This window comes from Nycticebus coucang, chromosome 9 (genome assembly GCF_027406575.1).
Source record: "Nycticebus coucang isolate mNycCou1 chromosome 9, mNycCou1.pri, whole genome shotgun sequence".
NCBI lineage: Eukaryota > Metazoa > Chordata > Mammalia > Primates > Lorisidae > Nycticebus > Nycticebus coucang.
In genome coordinates, this window is record NC_069788.1 from 59,891,260 (window position 1) to 59,911,910 (window position 20,651).

The window sequence follows — 20,651 nt, forward strand, 5'->3', positions numbered from 1 at the left end:
TAGTAGAGATAGGGTCTTATTATTGCTACAGCTAGTCTGCAACTCCTGAGCTCAAGAAATCTGCTGGCCTCAGCCTCCCACAGTGCTAGGATTACAAGTGTGACCACCATGCCCAGCCTAAATTCTTATTAATTAATTATCTATATGTAATATAGTATATCTTCAGTAATATATCAGTAGGGTACATGCGGTATTTGGTACAGGCATACAATATGGATTGGTCAAATCAGAGTAATTAGGGTATCTAACACCATAGGAATTTATCATTTCTTTGTGTTCGGAACATTCAAATTCCACACTTTTAGTTATTTTAAGGTATACTCTAACTTTTTTCGGAGGCAGAGTCTCAAGCTGTCACCCTGGGTAGAGTGCCTTGGTGTCATAGCTCACAGCAACCTCCAAATCTTGGGCTCAAGTGATCCTCTTGCCTCAGTTTCCCCCATTTTTAGTAGAGACGGGGTCTTGCTTTTGTTTAGGCTGGTCTCGAACTCTTGAGCTCAAGCAATCCACTCGCTTCAGGCTCCCAGAGTGCTGGGATTACAGGCGTGAGCTGCCACGCCCCACTAAACTTATTATTGATTAGAGTCACATTTTTTGTGCTATCAAAGATTGTTCATTTTATATAACTACATTGTTGGACCCTATAGCCATCCCCACCCTATCTCCCCTCTCCCCACTACTGTTCCAAGCCTCTGGTAGCCATCTGTGTCTGTCCACCTGAAATCAAATGTTCTTAATATTTAGCTCCCACGTGTGAGTGAGAACATGCAAGACTTATATTTCTGTGGTTGGCTTATTTCAATTACCGTGTTCTTCAGTTTTATTTATGTTGTTGCAAATGGCAGGATTTCTTTTTGTTGCTATATATATTCAAGGCATATATGTACCACAATTTCTTTATTCATTTATCTGTTGATGGACATGTAGAGTGACTCCAAATCTTAGCTATTATGTATAGTGCTGCAATAAACATCAGAATGCAGGTATCTTTTCAATATGCTGAATTCCTCTCCTTTAGATACATAACCATCAGGGGGATTGGTTGGTCATATGATAGTTCTATTCTCAGGTTTTTGAGGAAACTCCATACTATTCTCCATAGTGATAGCACTATGCCATCAACAATTTATGTATTAGTATTAATATTTTCACAGTTTCAGGTTTTAGATTTAAGTCTTTAATTCAATTTTATTTGATTTTTGCACGTGGCAAGAAATGAGTCTATTTTCATTCTTCTGCATATGGATATTCAGTTTTCCCAGCAACATTTATTGAACAAACTGTCTTTTCCCTACTATTTGTTCTTGCCACCTTTGTTGAAAATAAGTTTCCTCTAAATGTGTGGCTTTATTTTTTAAGGAAAAAATGTGGGTAGGTATCAGTTGGAGACTTTTTTGAGTCTGGCTTTCTTCAGGTTCTTTGTTTTGATATATTTTGTTACCTGTCCTCTTTCTGTTGCTAAGCAGATGGGACAAGTTGCTATGTGGCTTTATCTTTGGGTTCTCTCTTCTGTTCTATTGGTCTACATGTCTGTTTTATGCCAATGGCATGCTGTTTGGTTGCTGTAGCTCTGTGGTATATGTAATTTGAAGTCAGGTAATGTGATTTCTCTGGTTTTGTTCTTTTTGGCAGGATGACTTTTGCTGCTCTGGGGTCTTTTGTGGTTCTGTATAAATTTTAGGATTTTTTTTCTATTTCTGCAAAGTAAGTCATTAATATTTTGATGGGATTGCATTAAATCTATAGATTGCTTTGGATAGTATGGACATTTTAACAATATTGATTCTTCTAGTCCATCAGCATGGAATATCTTTCCACTTATTTGTGTACTTTGTATACTTCAATGTCTTTCAATGTTTTATAGTTTCATTGTACAGATCTTTCACTTTTTATTTATGTTATTTTATTTTATTTTGTTTTGTTTTGTTTGTAGTTACTATAAATAGGATTAGTTTTTTGGTATCTTTTTAAAATTATTCACTGCTATGGATTTTTGTGTGTTGATTTTTTTTTTATCTTCTCACTTTACAAAGTTTATTTCTTAGTTCTAATACCTTTTGTGGGATCTCTAGGTTTTTCTAGACAGAAGATTATGTCATCTGCAAATAAGGATAATCTCACTTCTTACTTTTTAATTTAGAAGCCCTTTATTTCTTTCTCCTGTCTGATTGCTCTGGGTAGAACATCTAAAACTATGTTGAATAAGTATAAAGCACATTGAATTTATACTTTATTATTTTATTTATTTTTAATATTGTATGTATTTATCATATACAACATGTTTTGACACATGTATACACAGTGGAATAGCTATATCAAACTAATTAGCATAGTATTAACATATCATTTTTTATTGTGAGAACACTTAAATCTGTTCTTAGCAATTTTCAAGACTATAATTCATTGTTATCAACAACAGTCGCTATGTTGAATAACAGATTTCTTGAACTTATTCCTCCTGTCTAACTAAACTTTTTTATCTTTTGACCACCTGCCCCCTCTCCAGGCCTTGGTAAACCCCATTCTGCTCTCTAATCCTATGAGTTCGGGTTTTTTAGATTCCATGTATGAGGTCACGTGGTATTTGCTTTTTGTGCCTGGCTTATTTCACTTGACATAACGTCTCCCAGGTTCCTTCATATTGTAGCAAAAGACGGGATTTCCTTCTTTCTAAAGGCCAAATAATATTCCATTGTGTATATACACATTTCCCTATTCATTCATCTGTTGTTGGATACCTAAGTTGATTCATAGTTTGGTTATTGTCACTAAGGCTGCAGTGAACATGGAGTGTAGATATCTCTTGTACATACTGGTTTCATTTCCTTTGGACATATACTGCTAGATCATATGGTAGTTCTATTTTAATTTTTGAAGGAAACTTCATATTGTTTTCCAAAAAAAATTTATTAATTTATATTCCTACCAATAGTATGCAAGGATTCCCTTGCTAACTGTGGTCTTGCTAATATCAAATGTTCTGCTGTCTTTCTTTGGCTATTGCTTTCCAGAAAATATAAAAGGTCAACATTTTCCTTCAATGTCAGTTCTCTGAGTTCTTTCCTTTGGGCCATCATTCTTTTATTGACTGTAAAATTTTTCAGGACTTGAAAGAGATAGCTATATTTCAGACAAGTTGTTTATGTTGAAAAAAATCTTCTGCAGCACAAATAGGACACTAGGCCTAATCCAACATGTAACAATAATAAAACATGAATAAAGAATTTATATTAAGAAAAAATAGTACAACTAAAGGACAAATCTCACACCATCTACCCCTTGGTATAGAGTGGACTCAATTAGTCAAGTTATGGAGGGTAAATTCATATTGTGTTTACAGTCCAAATAATCAAGATACAACTTACAGAGGTGGTCAGTGTATAGATGTCAGTCTTCCACTGAATACATGTGACACATTTCTGTTCTATGAAAATTAGGTCAACTTAAGGAAGAGGTCAAGGTAGGGAGGTGGCCAACTGTGGAGGTGCTACTGTATTTACCCATGCCTTCTGAATGCAAACTTTTTATTGCTTCTTAGAGTTAGTTTCACTGTGTTCTTTGAGAATGAAAACATTAATTAAAGCTGAATAGACAACCCGTAATACAAATAGAGAGAAAAACTTCCTCTGTAAAATCTGAAACATCTGGAGGCTAAAACAGTACCATGCAATGGTTAGATGTGCGGGTGTAGAGGGTGGACATCATGGCAGTTTTAATGCTACGTTTGCTAGGTACTAAATGATCTTGATCTTTGACTTCTGAGCCTCGGATCTTTTATAATGTTGTAAGGCTTATGTGCACTGGTATAGGAAAAGCATTGGCTGCCCAATATCATGTAATTGATAGCTATTGACATTATAATGAAGTTATTATTGAAGACTAAAAAAGGTGCAAAATTAGCATATAGAGGTACAGGAAGAAAAAATATACCTTTAAATTAGCTTTTATTGCAAGCATGAAAACGTTCTGCTTTCATATGCTGAGAGAGCATTTTGATATTTTCTAGTGAGAAATCAAATGAAGAGAGCTTATTTTCCATTGTTGCCATGTATTTATCGTCTAATCTGACTTTTCATAATCTCATTTTTCTTACCTAAAATATAAGGTGTTGCTAATACTTCTCTATATATCACTAGGTCTTTGTGAGTCTCCAATGGGGTAATATACAGAAATAACTTAGTAAGTATGTTGTCATTATTATTATTCAAAGAACTTACATGATAGAATAATAATTTTTTAAATATTTTTATTTCACATGTCTGTTTTTGTCTCCCCACCATTTCCGTGTCTGACCACACTACAACTATGTCCTATCATCACCTTCCATACATACTTAAAACCAAGTGAAGTGAGTTCCATCTTCAACAACTAAGCAGGCATTTTAGACAACACATTCTTGGCAATGGAACATGGACAACGTTTATCAACTACAGGAGGGAAATTCTCACTCTACCTTATAAAAAGGACAGCCAGATATCAACTGTTACAGAAATGAAATAAGACAGAAAATTTCAACAAACTGCTTACACTATGTGTTTAAAGAGACGTCCTCCACTGCCAGAGATCTTGAATAGCCTCCTGGTCAGTCATCCAGAAGTGCTTCCTCACGTAGTTGATGAAGCTGGGCTCCACTTTGGGAAGGGACCCACTCTTTCCTACACCTTCCTGTATTTTTGCTTTAATGTCTGCCCGACAGAGCCAGGTCCTTTTGGTGTTTTGATAATTCTTTCCTGTTTTGTTTGTTTGTTTGATTAAGGATTTTTGACCCTTTGGTCTTGGTGTTGATGGTTTTGAATGTTTCCTACTCTGGTTTGACTTTTGTGCATCTTTGGCTGTAGTAGCTTGTACAGATTTCTTCACCGGAGCTTTTTCTTCACTTTCCTCCTCCTCATCTTCTTCATCATCACCTGTATTTTCATCATCATCTTCATCAGCAGCAAGTCTTATTTTTTCTGTGGAACTTTGTTACCACCTGCAGGGATAGATCTCTTTCCAGACATACTTCAGCGTTTCCCATCCTCCTCTTCATCTTCTGACTCTGCATCTTCTTCCACAGCTACGACGCCAGGCCCTGAGCCACACTTCAACTGTTAAGACCATGGGTGATGTTATTTCAAAGCCCCCAAGAGAAACCATTGTCTGTACAGACATTTCCAAAGTTGCCAGTGTTACTTTAATTGGACTGCCTTCATAATTCATTGCTTCTGCTTCAACAATGTGTAATCTGTCCTTTGCTCCAGCTCCTCAACTGATTGTTCCTAAAGATAACTGGTGTTCATTCTTATCATTATCTACCCTAAAGTGATGATCTTTGTTGGCCTTTAGCTCAAAACCAAAAAGACAGTTCTGAGGCCTCAAGTGTCTCATGTCCATGTCCATCGAATCTTCCATGGGGTGGTGGCACACACTTAGGTGGGAGAGGCAGGGGACAGAGATAAAAGGCTACTGCTCCTGCCGTGCAGGACAGAATCACACCAAGGCAATAATAATAATTATTATTCTAAACAATATTTGGGGGTACAGTCTTTGTGATTTTCCAGAAACAAAAAGGCAGTGCTTCAGTGTGTGCATATGTTTCTATGACCTCTGGTCCTTATCGTTGAAGCTGGATAAAAGTGGTCATGTAAAATGTCACATAGCAACTTGTCCCATCTGCTTAGCAACAGAAAGAGACAGGTAACAAAATATATCAAAACAGAGAACCTGAAGAAAGCCAGACTCAAAAAAGTCTCCAACTGATACCTACTCACATTTTTCCTTAAAAAATACCCCCAAACAACCCTGAAATTGTTGTCTGAATGAAATTGTTCAAGTCAATTCATTTTGTTAGGAATCTCATGGAGTATTTCATTTAAATGGCAAAACTTTAAAGCACCACAGTGATCTAGATAGCTTCTGTAGCCTACATGATCTATGAGAGACAAGAGGAATAAAATACCCTATGGCAGAAAAAATCTCCAGTGTAGCAAATTAACTTTTCAGAACATCAGGGTACAATTTAGTACTTTGTAACAAGCTATATATTAAATGGTTAATTTACCTCATAGAAGCAAGCAGTTTGCTGCAAGAGAATTGCTTACTTACCTTCCATGCTTTGGAGTAAATTCATTACAGGATTACTCATCTTGGGGCTAAAAGAACAACTTTGCCAAAATGATGGATAATTATACTGTATAATTTCTGCATCATTTATTTTGTTTACCGGCTGATGGACCACTGTTTTAGACAGGTTTTCTATCTGTTTTGATAGGGATTAAAGACTTTTGAAAGTATTTAAAGGTATTCATCAGTTAGTGCTTCATCTCATCAACTCTAAGATACCATTTCTTATGAGATGTACCATTATATTATGTACCAAGACAGAAAAAATGCTAATTATACCTGATACAATGGATTCTTATTTAAAAATTTTTATTTCATACTTGCTGTCAGAGTTCTTTTAGACTTATTCAAATGTAGATGCTTTAATCACATATTACTCTTATATGTTCATGAAAAGGAAAATGTAAGTACAGAATATTAAGATATTCCCCACAGATCCACAAATTCTTTTGTATTTTTAAACTCCAAGTCTTTTATATCTATGTTTTCTTACAAAATGCTTTCCTATGTCCTTGAATTAGACTAGTGAGTCAGGATATCTCCAGGACTATTTAATTATTGTCACTGGTGTTAAATTCCAAGCAAATGACAGCTTCTGTCCAGTTTTAATGCCCACCAGTTCTTCCCAGAAAATGTCAGTGGAGGGATTTCAAGCAACAGTCTGAGCTCATATTCATTTCTAATGGCCCTAAGTATTTTGTTGACTAAAAACCAAAAAATTGCCCTCTCCAGTTAAGCCACCAGGAAAAGCAATCAACTGTGTTTATGAGTAAGCAGACAACCTAGTCCAGAGTGCTCCCTGGTTACAGTGATTTTAAGGTGCCATTCACTCTAAGATGCACTTTTATTCTGTAGATATTAAAAATAAAAAAAGTTCATATTTATATTGATGAAACATGGCATGGAGTTTTTTAAATACTTACTTGAATCTATTACAGATATCGCTGCTTGCATGGATCTATTGATATATCACTCAAATTATCATTCTTTGCAATCTCAATATAGGTTGGTAAAAGGATCAGCATTTGGGGTGCATTTTTCTGTTTTTCTTCTCTTATATTTTTGGTGTTAAAATTTGAATCTTAATTTGGAGTCTTCCTAGAAATATGATCTACAATTACAAGTATCATTTACTGAATATTTTCTAGTTCTAGATGGAACTGATTCACTCCAAGCTGACTTTGACTTTCTTCCTTCGGGCCACTGAGGCTCCTTCGAAACACCTCCCATCTCCATCCATATGATGCATTTCTTATTCTTTTTGCTTCTCTCTCAGTCTTCTCTAGATAAAGATCTACTTGATTTCTTTTTTCTTTTTTTCTTTTTTTTGTGGTTTTTGGCCCGGGCTGGGTTTGAACCCACCACCTCCGGCATATGGACCGGCACCCTACTTCTTGAGCCACAGGCGCCGCCCCTTGATTTCTTACAATCAAAACTTTACCATGTTTTCCATAAATAATGAAGATCAAAGTGACGATCATTCACCGTTATTCTCCTTCACTCCAGGTATTGCTGCCTTTTTAAATTTTACATAAGAGAAAATTGTAACCTAGTTACAAAGTTGTAAAGAGCCTTGTGGCCATGTTTTCCTACAAAATGACTATTTCTAACGTAGCCATAGGCCAGAATTTTAATCCTTTGACGTCACTTCCCTGTTCATTAAATGGACATAGTGCATAGCTAGCAGGAGTTCTGTGGATAAAATTGTGTATTTAGAGCATCTCACTGAGGGCCTGGCACATAATAATTGCTTAATAAATCACAGAAGTTATTACTATTATCATACAGGTAATGGTGGACCATTAGAAGATTATTCTTCTGAAAACAATGAGAAGACAAACAGGTCTACAGAGTAGGTAGTATTTTCCATTAAACTCCAAGTATAGGATGATCAACAAACCCAGTTCACACCGGTAGGACTACAAATAAATTTTGAGGTTTTTCTCTCAAAGTTAGTCTTCTTGGGGTAGAATAAACATCCATGTGCTTGTTTGCCTCGTGAATCTTCAAGTAAGTCGGACTGGAGAGGGTTGTAACTCCCTTAGGAATGGAGCAGAGCTGACTCTTTTCTAAACATCGAGGGCTATAGGTGATTACAGTCAATCACCTTTATAAATACCCACCCTCTGCAAGATCCAGGGAGGATGAAGACTTTATATACATCATCTCTAACCTTCATGCAAGTTACCCGAGGAGGGCAGCGTCTTTAATTTCTGGTGCAGCAATTAAAAGCTTGGAGAGGTGAAGTCACTTGTATTGGGCTCCCCACTCCGAGGGCAACAGACCTGGGGTCTGTCTACAGTGTGTTAATGTGAAGCTTGTCCCCTCTCTGTACTTTTCCAAGTCTTACCTGGGTTTCTCTCTCCTAACAGTTCACTTTGGATCATCATTTATATTCTGGTTCATAGTATTTGCGTCATTATTTGAGGTTGGTAGGTCATGACTTGAAGTATTTAAATAATATACCTACTCATGTGTGTTTTAAATTCAAGTAAAATAAGGGCTGGCACATTGTCAAAACCTCTACTGTCTGGTATATTTTTCAAGTCATAGGCATGGAGCTTATTGATTTTACAGCAGAATTTTGAATCAAAACCAGAAGTCTGCTGCTATCAAATTGTTCTTATCTTAGAAATATCCTGCAAAATCAATAAAATGTAGATGCAAAATATAAAAATGGAACCTACCATTTCATTCAGAAACTTACTATAAATAGGTTACGTGTCATCTGTTAATAGTAATTTTTCTAAACATGATTTTTAATGGTCACATATTTCATTTCATTAAGATATTTAAGCAAGCCTCCATTTTTATAATTATGAATACATTTATTGAATATTGTTATGTATTTTCTATATACCTATAATTTTCTTAGGCTACATTTCTTAAGTAGACTCTGGGTCAACATGTTTAAGTTTTTTAATACATCATATTAAACTAGCTTCAAGAGAAGTCTCATACTATTTCTAGAAGAGACCAGTATTCTCCATACTTCTGCCAATGGTAAATATTAGTATTTTTATAAATTGTCTATTTATAAGTGGAAATGACAACTAGTTATTTTAACTGAATTTCAATCATTATAAGTAAAGGTGATTTTTTTCACATTTAAACTATTATATTTCTTCTGTAGACTTTCTATTCATGACTTTTGCACATTTTTAATTTGTATGTTTGACATTTTATTATACATTTGTGAACGTGTTTCATAAATTAAAGATTTGAAATATATACTGTAGATATTTTCCTACTTTGTTACTTGCTTTTAAATTACATTTATGTTGTTCTTGAAGTTGTTTTTTTCTTTCTTTTTAAATTACAAAATGGAGAACTGAGCAAGGACTTTAGATTCTTTTCTCAAGGAAATAACTATCTTCAGTGGGTTCCATTAAGTAACATAGATTTACTGTGCTACTATAATCTTTAAAATCAGAGTTGAGTCAAGATCACTAAACTAGAGCCTTCTAGCCAGAATACTGCATTTTTGGGGGGAGAGGGGGGATGTCTTATATATATGGTTACCAAAGAATTATGACAGCAGTTTTCTGAAATGACATTGTGATTCACCGAAGTAGTCGTACTGAAGCATAAACATTATGTTTCTAGGTTGTGACTGCTGAAGTTTCTTATGCAATTTTATCTATTGGCAACAGTCTTTCCTGCTACCCTTTTCATTCAATTTAAAATAGCTCGATCTGGGATTATACATAGGTAATAGTTTGTATTTCATCCTATTCTACACAGCATCAAGTATTATCATAAGGAACTTTCATTTTGTGAATGCTAATTCAAGGACAATTAGGTGGACAAAGAAAATTCTTCGTTTTTAGTTTTGAATACAAGCAATCTGAACTAGGAAGACCTGAACTGGCAATATGTCTAGAAGGGATTAAAGGATTAGAGCTCTAAATATGTTTCAAATTGGGATTATTACACAGATCAAGACAATGAAACATGAGGAAATTAAGTGTAAGTGACTAGCTCCAACTGCATAGAATCAATCTGATTTCCTGAACAAGAGTGTGGGCAGGTTGGAAAGCAGATTTAACCACTAACAGGACTCAGAATGTGCCTTACTGACATTCAAGTACAGCAAGTAAAACTGACTGCCAGGCTCTAAAATCCATTATGATATTGGGGCCAAGCCCACAATTTCCAGCAGTTTCTCTAAAACTAAGTACATTAGAGATACCAATGCTGGCTTGTTGTTAGGAAACACAGAACTTCAGTGATGACCAACTTTGGTGTGAGAACTCCTCTATAATCTTGCTCAAACCATGTGCTGGCCTAGGATGTTTTCTTCTCTCTCTTCTATCAGGGTTAGATTTGTGTCCTGGTTTGATGGGTCTCCCTGCCTTCCTCAACTCTTCCCCCATTTTTTTCTCACAGGCATTTTCCCTAATAGAAATCTTTGTATGCTTTATCCTGCCTTTGCCATCTGTTTCTTAGAGTTCATAGTTAATCTACATCCTGGAGAGAACTTACCAGTCAAATTATTGGTCAATTTTATTATTTATTCTAGTTTCTAGATCTCCCCCCCATTTAAAAATATTCTCTAAAAACCTTACTAAAGACTTCTTTCTCCAGTAATTGGCAACAGTAAATGGCCACAGGTATATAAAAATCTGCGTGTGATTTTAGTAAATGCATGAGAACTTCAGAAACCATCCAAAGATCCTCTGAAAAATCCATTCATCAAGTATCTTTACAATACTTTCTGAAGACATTGATAGTCAGTATTGATGAAGACTATCTAAAGGCTTCTATTTTCCCCTTACAATGTAACCTACATACCCCTTCATACTCTGTGGTGATATTCAAATTACTTAACAGCCAATCAGAACAATCATCGGCCTCTGCAACACAAACTAATTCCTACCCCGTTCTTTTCCCATTAATTATCTTTCTTTTGTGAAATCAACAATAATTTTTTAACTTACATGTTCTTTTAAATTTTTATTATGAAATGTTCAATAACTTTTGTTAAATCTCAGCAATGTATGTGGGATTGGGTAGGGGAAAACATTAGGAAAAACCCCACAAAAACTAAAAGACATGAAAACTAGCAGTAAAGTGTTCTTCTTTTACTGAAGAGTTAAATGCAAGCATGTCTTTCAGGGTTTAAGTTTGAGCAATGGTCTGCATACCACTATTCTTTAAACAGCCAACAAAAGGTTTTCGAGGCAGCCATTTTTAATTGGTCCAGTCCTCATTCATATCTTTTGAAAAACCCTAACAATTTGTGTTGAACTGCATGTCTACCTTCTTGTGTTCCAACTCTTTGGTTTACTTTGTCTGTTGTCTTTCCCATATGGTTCAAAAAAGCACTATGCATAATGCTTTTCTCTAGAATGCCCTTTTGATTCCTCACATTCTTCTGAGGGCCTTAACTCTATAACCAGTACCTGAACATGGTGCTTTCATCTAGGATTAAGTTTTGCACTTCTATTGATCTTCCTCTATGGCGTTGAATGTAGTAAATGAACCTCCTAGCTCCCAACAAATTTGCATGTAATTGCCTGTCCAGTCCTGAACACTGAATACTGGGCTGGAAGAATACACTAGCATTGACAGGGCCCAAAATGTTTTTCTTTCAAAGGCTCTGCTCTTTTGTAAAAGTGGCATATATAGGAAGAATCAGAAGGCTTTCTCAAGGTTTGGGAAAATGGTAAGGTGGGGGGATGTCCGGAAATTATTACCATGCTATCAAGATAACTATAACCTCAAATGCACCTTTTAAATAAATCTAGAGCTTCTATTAACCTCTTTTTGACCACTACAACATACTAACCTATATTTATAGATCCCCTAAAGAGAACCGAAATACGTTAATCACCCCTTCTTTTTACTCTAGTTTCTTCAGACAGTTTTTACTAGGCAGTGCTAAAAATTTCGGTCTTGTGCTGTGACTTTGGTGGATTTAATGATTAATCATATTTTAAGGATTATTGTTAAATTCTTTCAAATCAAAATGTATTTTTGTTTGAAGTTTTTATATTTAATATCTTATTTGCACCTGCACATTTCTCCTCTGATCTGTCACAATGGACACAAAAAGAAAATTTTAAGGGAAATATAGAGATTTACTGTAGAGAACTGTCTGATTATTATTCGTTGAACACAGTTAATTACTAAAATTCATTACTGCATTGATTCAGGTTTTATATTTAACTTTTCTTTAAGCGATGGCATCATCGCTATTTGTGTGGTATACTTTTCATTTGCCATCTCCCCAATGTACCCATATTATAGAGTACATACTCTACTTACTTTAAAAACATTAAGTGGTGGGTTTAAGAAAAATTAAGTGAAATAAAGGTTAATTTGCTCTATAATAATTGGAGATCTGCTGGAGTGTCTCATATCCAAGGGGCTTAGGGATTATTTCTCATAAGTAAATCTCCCTGCTGCTTTTGGTAAAAGGTGAAAGATTTATGCAATCTGAAGAGAAACCAGAGTACCCTTGCTGCTTTTGGAAAACACAGCAGCTCTGCATTCCGATGGTGTGTGACTGGGAGAGGGGTCAAGGTGACTCTCCTTATTGGCCCTTCTCAATCTGATGAGTTTCTGAAGTCGGCAGCAGGCTTAAGACATGCTTTGGAATGATGAACAGAAATTACTTAGGAAGAGGTGTGCCTTGTGCGGAAGTGTTGGAAACATTTTTAAATTGCATTAATAACTGATGAAGCTTAAGCATTATTAGCCCTGACGGGAATCTAGCTGAGTTTTTAAGAGTGTCTTGACTTTTGATACCATCCCTATGAAAGTGGCAACACTCATGTTGCTCTGAGTTAAAGTCTTAAGCATCCTGCTTTTGCTCAGACCAAAATGAAAACTGTTAACATTGTATCCTAAAACTCTTGTGAGTTTTGGGGGGCGGAAGAGGGGGGGATGGATATATTTAAATTCATTGTGAAGGAAGATTTCAGAAAACAGAATATGTTTAATTGTTTTAAACCAGGTCATTATACCAAGAATTATTTCTCTCATTGCTACTCTGTTACATTAAGAGGTATCATTTGACTAATAATAACATTCCCAGCCATTGTGTCCATCTCTGTCTGTATTAGCTCATTTGATTCTATAACATCAGTGAGAATTTGAGGTGTGAAACACTTTAAGATGAGGAAATGGATCCAACCTAATGTGCATAACGCAATGATAAATTTCTATACTAGTAAGAATAGAGTAAGAATGTTTTTGCCACAACAAATAAGTAAGCGAGGAGACAGTTATGTTAATAAGTTCAGTGTAAGCATTCCACATTGTAGATCAAATCAGCACATTGTACCTCCTAAATGCATTAATGTACACAGTTATGATTTAATAAAGAATTTTAAAAAAAAGGTGAGGAAACTGAGCTTTAGGAAGGATAGGAGACCTGTCCAAAGTCACACAATTCATAAAGAATATCCTCCAGCTTTGAACCTTGCTTATCAGACACAATCTTTCAAACTTATGAAATGGTCAGATTTGTGTCATGTATTCATTACACGGCATTAAAAACCACATGAGCAATTGAGAAGGGTGCCAGAACAAGGATAGGGAGGTCTCTGAATTCTGACACCATGTTTATGTACATAGATGTACATATATTATACTTTGCTTTTCTGGACTTGAGTTGAAATGGCAATTCACACTTAAAATTTCTAGACGTTTTCTGTGTACTTTAAACCAATACTCCAACTTACTTTTGGGATGCTCATGTAGCAGATCTTGAGACCAGAAATTTGTAGTTTTCTAAGCTCCTCAGAGTGTTCTGATCCTTTTTAGCGTTTGGAAACCTTTGTGTTAAGCAATCACATTTCTCAACAAATGTAAATAAGTTTCTTTTGATCTTTGCCCCCTACTCATAGATTGAGCATCTGTTTTTGAGCCTTCTAAGGTCTTGGAGAATTTCAGAAAGAAGAGGGAGAGCAAAGATACTTCCTAGGAACATCCTAATGTAGAGATCAAGTGCACAAATGTGGGGCTGGCTTCCTGGATGCCAAGGCTGGCTCTCCAGCCGTGTGTGTTACTGCACCTGTTTGTACCCGTGTTTGTTACATTTAGTCCTTCCTCATTAGTAAGGCAACAGTTGAGATACAAATCAAGTGTTTACAACAGGTGTAGTATATGCTCAATTAGTGTTGGCTATTATAACTACCATTGTCATAAATACTTATTATTTTCTAAGGGTACCATAAAGATGAAAAGATATAAGCTCTGATTTAGCAAATGCATAGTTTATAATTATGGTAGTAAAATGTATAAATAAGCAATTGTCACACAATTTGGATACAGCTTTCATACAAAGATGTATGAATTTTATTGGGCAGATGTCAGTGACAGCCTCACAGAGGTGTCCACCTTAGCTGGATATTTAGGGAAATTCTTTGGGCATGTAAGTAGGGGAAACGCCATTTCAGGTGAAGAGAACAGCATGACAAAGTTGCAGGTCCCTGAAAAGCAAGGATTTCCAGAGACCGAGTTAGTGTTTCAGTGGTCAATAAAAAGAGAGAGGGAAGAGAGGTACGCTACAACTGGCCTTAGGGGACTCAGTGCTGGCTGGATCCTGAAGGGCCTTGCCTACCATGCCAAGGAAGTTGGCTTTATTTCTATCCTTACTGGGTAGAATTTAAGCAGGAAAGTGATGCTGTTAGATTTTCATATAGGATTATAGGAGGCAATTGGGAGAGTGGAGACTAGGGTCAGACTCACCAGTTAAAAGGCTATTACTGTAATTCAGGCAAGGTGTGGTGGGGGTCAAAATGAGAATGATGACAATGGGATGGGAAAAAAACAGGTAATAGTTACAGGTAACAAAATCGTGGAAGTCTTAGAGGAGGAATTCTGGTTATTGTCTGATGGTGACTGAATGAGGGGAGGAAAGATTTCCTAGATATTTCACTGGCAAATAAATGGGTATTATTCCCTCAAAGTGAGGTGGGAAATAAAGAATAAAGAGAATGTTTTAAAGAAATTATAGGTTTTGTTTTATTTTGGGACTATGTTTAAGGGAGGGAAGATTGATTCATCCAGATAAAACTATTCAGTAAGTTTCTGAATATTTAGGTCAATCAGGGTTTGAAATATTGATTGTGGAGTTGCCTCCTAAAGCCACAGAGTTTACTGTATGTACTACATATGACAGTAACTTATTGAGGACAAAAATGCATTTATCTTTCATTTAAAATAATTCCAGAGTTACGTAGTTCAGAGAGAATGATTACTCTACAAAGATTTTATCTCCTTCCAGATTACTTCTCTGTTATCTCCAGGTGAAAATCTGTTATTAAGAGTCCTAACATTCTTGTCTTCACGTATTGTTCACTAGTTGTACTTTGAAGGAGGGAAGAAAGAAGGCTATGATTTTCCTTTTTTTTTTTTGAGACAGAGTCTCATTTTGTTGCCCTCAATAGAGTGCTGTGATGTCATAGTTCACAGCAACCTCATACTCTTGGGCTCAAGCGATTCTCTTGTCTCAGCCTTCCGAGTAGGTGGGACTATAGGTGTCTGCCACAAGGCCTGGCTATTTTTAGAGATGGGGTCTCGTACTTGCTCAGGCTGGTCTTGAACCTGTGAACTCAGGCAATCCACCTACCTCTGCCTCCCAAAGTGCTGGGCATGAGCCACCATGCCCAGTCTTTGATTTTCCTTTTTAAAGAAACTTCTTGGAAGTATCTCACTTCTGCTTATAGCTAGATGAATATGTACTATATGTTTCTTGCTGATTGGTTTTGTTTTCTTTTGTTTTTTTTTTTTTTTTAGACAGAGTCTCACTCTGTTGCCTAGGCAAAAGGGCTGTGGTATCAGCCTAACTCACAACAACCTCAAATTCTTAGGTTCAAGAGAACCTCCTGCCTCAGCCTTCTGAGTATCTGGGAGTACAGGTGCCTACCACAATGCCCAGTTAATTTTTCTATTTTAAGTAGAGATAAGGTTTCATGCTTGCTCAGGCAGGTCTTAAACTCCTGAGCTCAAGTGATCCTTCTGCCTTGGCCTCCCAGAGTGTCAGGACTACAGGCTCGAGCCACTGCACCCAGAACTTTAAAAAGAGTTCTGTTTAAAGATGTGGGTAAACAGTGAACATGTGGAGGCAACTCTCAGTCTCTGCTATTCCAGGGAGGTGGATACATTCATCCAGGAAAGGGTATAAAGTGAGGAAGGCAAGGAAGGTGAGGATGGCACCTGGAGGAACATTCACGCCTTCCACCCTTTTGTAGATACCTCTCCTAGACCCTGCGCCTTTACTCATTCATGGTGTCAGCCCTAGAAGTCCCCTTCTTATTTCTCTTCATCCCCAGCTCTCTGCTCCTACCAATGCCTGATTTCTGAACCCCAAATATTTCTATACATTACCAAACAAATGACTGGAAAAGCAAGAATAAGTTTACTAAAACATATAGATTTTTTTCCTGTATTGCTCAAATTCAATTTGTATCTTGGGATGAAATTTTCACTTTAAGGACAGGGATTCTAAGCACATTAGATTATAAATGATCTGGAAAAATACTTGATGGTCACAAATTGTGAAGATGCTTTCTGAAGCTTTCTGTAACCCCAACTGGACTTTCATGTTAGGGAATCTTTGGGGGCTATTGCTGAAGATTCACCGACCATGGGAAAAGCTCATCCACAACACAATTATCAGATTAACAATGTAGAAAATTCATTTTTGTTTTTGATTTTGGAGCGATTCTGTGTTGCTGAGAATTAGGAGTTTTCCTTTGTTTGATCTAGAATTACTAATCCAGAAAATGCACCATGGAAGGATAACATGAGGATCTTTTTATTTGTGTTACATTGGAATTTTTATTGCCACATCTGTTACAAATTGGCCATAGATGGTAACAGAGGTTTCTGTAAAGCTCCAATTCCACTGATGATGTGTACCGGGGATGGAAAAGCCCTGTTATAATATACTTCATATGTATAGTATGCTAATATCAAAGTTCACCATCAGGAATTTCAAAATAAGCGGACTCCAAGGCAATCAGTTAATATACTTTAAACAGTGGACCACAGAATTTCCAGTAACCAGATTTATTATAACATCATGTGCATTACAGTGAAATCTCATAAGATAACTGTCAATTTATTTTCCTTCATTTCATTAGCAGAGAGGCCAGATATTTGTGAACAGCAAGCTGAGAATTCATGGTACTTAGTATAAATTGTATTGTAAATTGCTTTATTTTAAAAAGTGCCTGTTTGTGTCACAGCATGATTGACATTTTGGCAGGACTGTGTAGCACTCTGGAAATAATGTTTATCACTTAACTGACGCATTTACAGAATAGGTTCAAAAATGGAAAAATATTTCATGTAGAAAAAAATAGTAATTGCTTTTGGGACCATATGCTTCATGGTTAGTACCAAGTAGTCAGTCTTTCTGAACTATCTCTATATATTTGTATGAATAAATAAAAAGTGTATGTGTTATGCACTTTTTCACTACACAAATACTTCATAAATGTCTATTATGTAGGTATTCATCTGTCGTGGTGAATACAACTGACCTGGTCCCTGCCATCAATGAACAAATGGTTCAATAGAAGAGTCGGAAATAAATGCAAAGCTATCTTAATAGAAATATAAATAAATAAGTATATATATACACATATGTACAGATAGATGTTTCAAACACCAAATTCTAAAACGAGGTGATACTAAACCAAATTTAAAAGTAGGTGGCAAAAATCATTCAGAAAACCTCTAACTTCTTTCCCAAAATAAACAATGTAAAAGAGTTCATAAAGGAGAAAGTGTTGAGAGAGAAAATTTGGGGGGAGACCTGCATCGGTTCTTTGAGTTCTCTTTTCCGACCTCAACTCAGTAAGAGAGATGGAGTTCATCTCCTCAACCCAATAAGACAGCCTTCATTGAGGCACTACTGAGAGTAGGTACATGTCCTCCAGCCTGAGGAAACCCAGCGCAGAATCTCACTCCTATCTAAGAAATGTAGCAGGGGTGAGAACCACTGGCCGCCTCCCATTGGGCAAACTGAGTAAGAAGTGACTACAATTTCTATAGCCTGTGTTAGCAGGTGGGGCTGAGACAAATGTCTGTTTCCTGTGCATTAAATTTGGGACAAGAGAGAAAGGACATAAATTTGAGATCATCTCAGATTCTACGATCGGATCATCTTGGAGTTAAACAGACTTCAACTAACAGACTAGATATAACTCCTTGACTGGAGGGACAGATGCAGAGGTGATTGAGGGTCATTAATTTCAAGAACAACAGGTGACAATCCTTCCAGGGATGTGAGTCTACTAAGAACCTACAAAGGAACACGAAAGAGATACTTCTTCTTTTTTTTATTTTTATTTTTATTGTAGAGACAGAGTCTCACTTTACCGCCTTCGGTAGAGTGCCATGACGTCACAGGACTCACAGTAACCTCTAACTCTTGGGCTTCCACAATTCTCCTGCCTCAGCCTCCCGAGCAGCTGGGACTACAGGCGCCCGCCACAACGCCCAGCTATTTTTTGGTTGCAGTTCAGCTGGGGCTGGGTTTGAACCCACCACCCTTGGCATATGGGGCTGGCGCCTGTGGCTCAGTGAGAAAGAGATACTTCTAATCATCTGTCCAGGTCTCTGTGTGGGCTGCAAACTCACAATGGTACAATTGAATGAAAACTTAGGCTTCTGCCTCTTGTTCTATGAAGGAGTCAGAAGCCTCAGAAATCAAGATGAGGCAGAAAGAGTTTAGGTGAAATGTTACTTAAACTCTTGTCTTGAATAGCCGTAGGTTTAAAAATGGAGTTAATAGCCCCGTATCATAAAGTTGCTGTGAGGACTACTTGGGATAAAGGTAACGTATAAAGCAATGAGAACAGTGACTGCCACATAGTAAATACTATACAGGGGTTAGGTATCATTTTTTTTGTTTGTTTGTTTTTATTGTTGGGGATTCATTGAGGGTACAATAAGCCAGGTTACACTGATTGCAATTGTTAGGTAAAGTCCCTCTTGCAATCATGTCCTGCCCCCATAAAGTGTGACACACACCAAGGCCCCACCCCCCTCCCTCCGTCCCTCTTTCTGCTTCCCCCCCCATAACCTTAATTGTCATTAATTGTCCTCATATCAAAATTGAGTACATGGGATTCATGCTTCTCCATTCTTGTGATGCTTTACTAAGAATAATGGCTTCCACTTCCATCCAGGTTAATACGAAGGATGTAAAGTCTCCATTTTTTTTAATAGCTGAATAGTATTCCATGGTACTCAAATTCAGAGTCAAGGAAACAAAGGAAGGATGGTTTCAAGAAGGGTGTCAAACAGAAAGAAAAACCCAATCAGGGAAGGAAACAATACACAGAGTTTCAGAAAGCTGCCATTTATTTATTTCATACGATTTCAACTCTCCACACCATTTTCCTTTTGGAAACTTTTACTTCAGATCCGGCTTGAATGAAACAAATATTGCCAACTTTATCTGACTACTTGGCTTCAAAATTCTTTCTTCCCTTTTTTGTAAGCATTAGCCTGTTTGGAATAAGGTCAAACCCTGCTGAAGAGAAAGAGGTAGCATGGTAGGTGCGTTTCTCTCAGTTCAGCTAAAATATTGACCGCTGTGCTCAGGTGGTGGTGTTAGTATCTTACTGATGCTGTTGCTTAGAGCAGATGTTCTTAACTACTTTTTTAGGTAATGACTCATCACCATCCAAACCTTGAACGTGCAGGTCCTAATGTAGGGGTGGGGTCTGCATGTCTCTGTGTTGGGGGGAGAGGGGTGCTGGTCTGTGGGATGGGCAAGGAAGGGCTTGACCCAGAGCAGAATCACCTTGCCCTGCACACACACCTGGAGAATCTGATAGTAAGTGTCCAAGAGGAATAACTAATTTAATGTTAAGAGACTTTTTTCTTTACTACAACTTTAAAAAAAAACAAATTTATTGAGATATAATTCATACATTATACAATTTTCCTATTAAAATAGGATAATTCAACAGTTTTTAGAATAGCTGCAGATATGTGAAACCACCTCCATAATTTTATAATATATTCATCACCGCAAAGAGAAATCCTCTCTACCCTGAACCTATCACCTCCTTGTGTCTTATCCCCCACTCTGCCCCGGACCCCAAAATAACCTGTAACCTGCTTTCTGCCTCTTTAGATTTGCCTACTCTGGCCACTTGGTAGAAATGAAAACATTTAATTTCTGCTTGTTTCGTGACAGGTTTTTATACTAAACATAATGCTTTCAAATTTCATCCATCTTGTAGCGTATCTTAGTAGTTCATTGATTTTTATTGCCGAAACTATTCCATTGTGTGACTGTTCCCTATTTGTTCATTCATCTGGGGATGGATATTTGAGTTGCTTCCACACACTCTCTTTTTTCTTTTTGGTCACTGTATTTTAACTATGCAATGCACCAAGTCATGTAATTAATTTTATTTGTGGTAAAATTAATGAATTTGTTGTCTATCCACATATCAAGCTAATTCAAGAGAGTGGTATAACTTAGAGAATTACAAACCATGATGGAGATATCACTGTAACCAGCAATGGGGAGAGCTAATCAGTTTCAAATGCTGAAACGTGACTATGGA

The 20,651-nt window shown here is 36.7% G+C and overlaps 1 pseudogene; it reads right to left on the reverse strand.

Moving 5' to 3' along the window:
- Nucleotides 1-4,536: 4,536 nt before the first annotated feature.
- Nucleotides 4,537-5,391, reverse strand: LOC128594838 (nucleophosmin-like; annotated as a pseudogene).
- Between the last annotated feature and the right edge of the window lie 15,260 nt (nucleotides 5,392-20,651).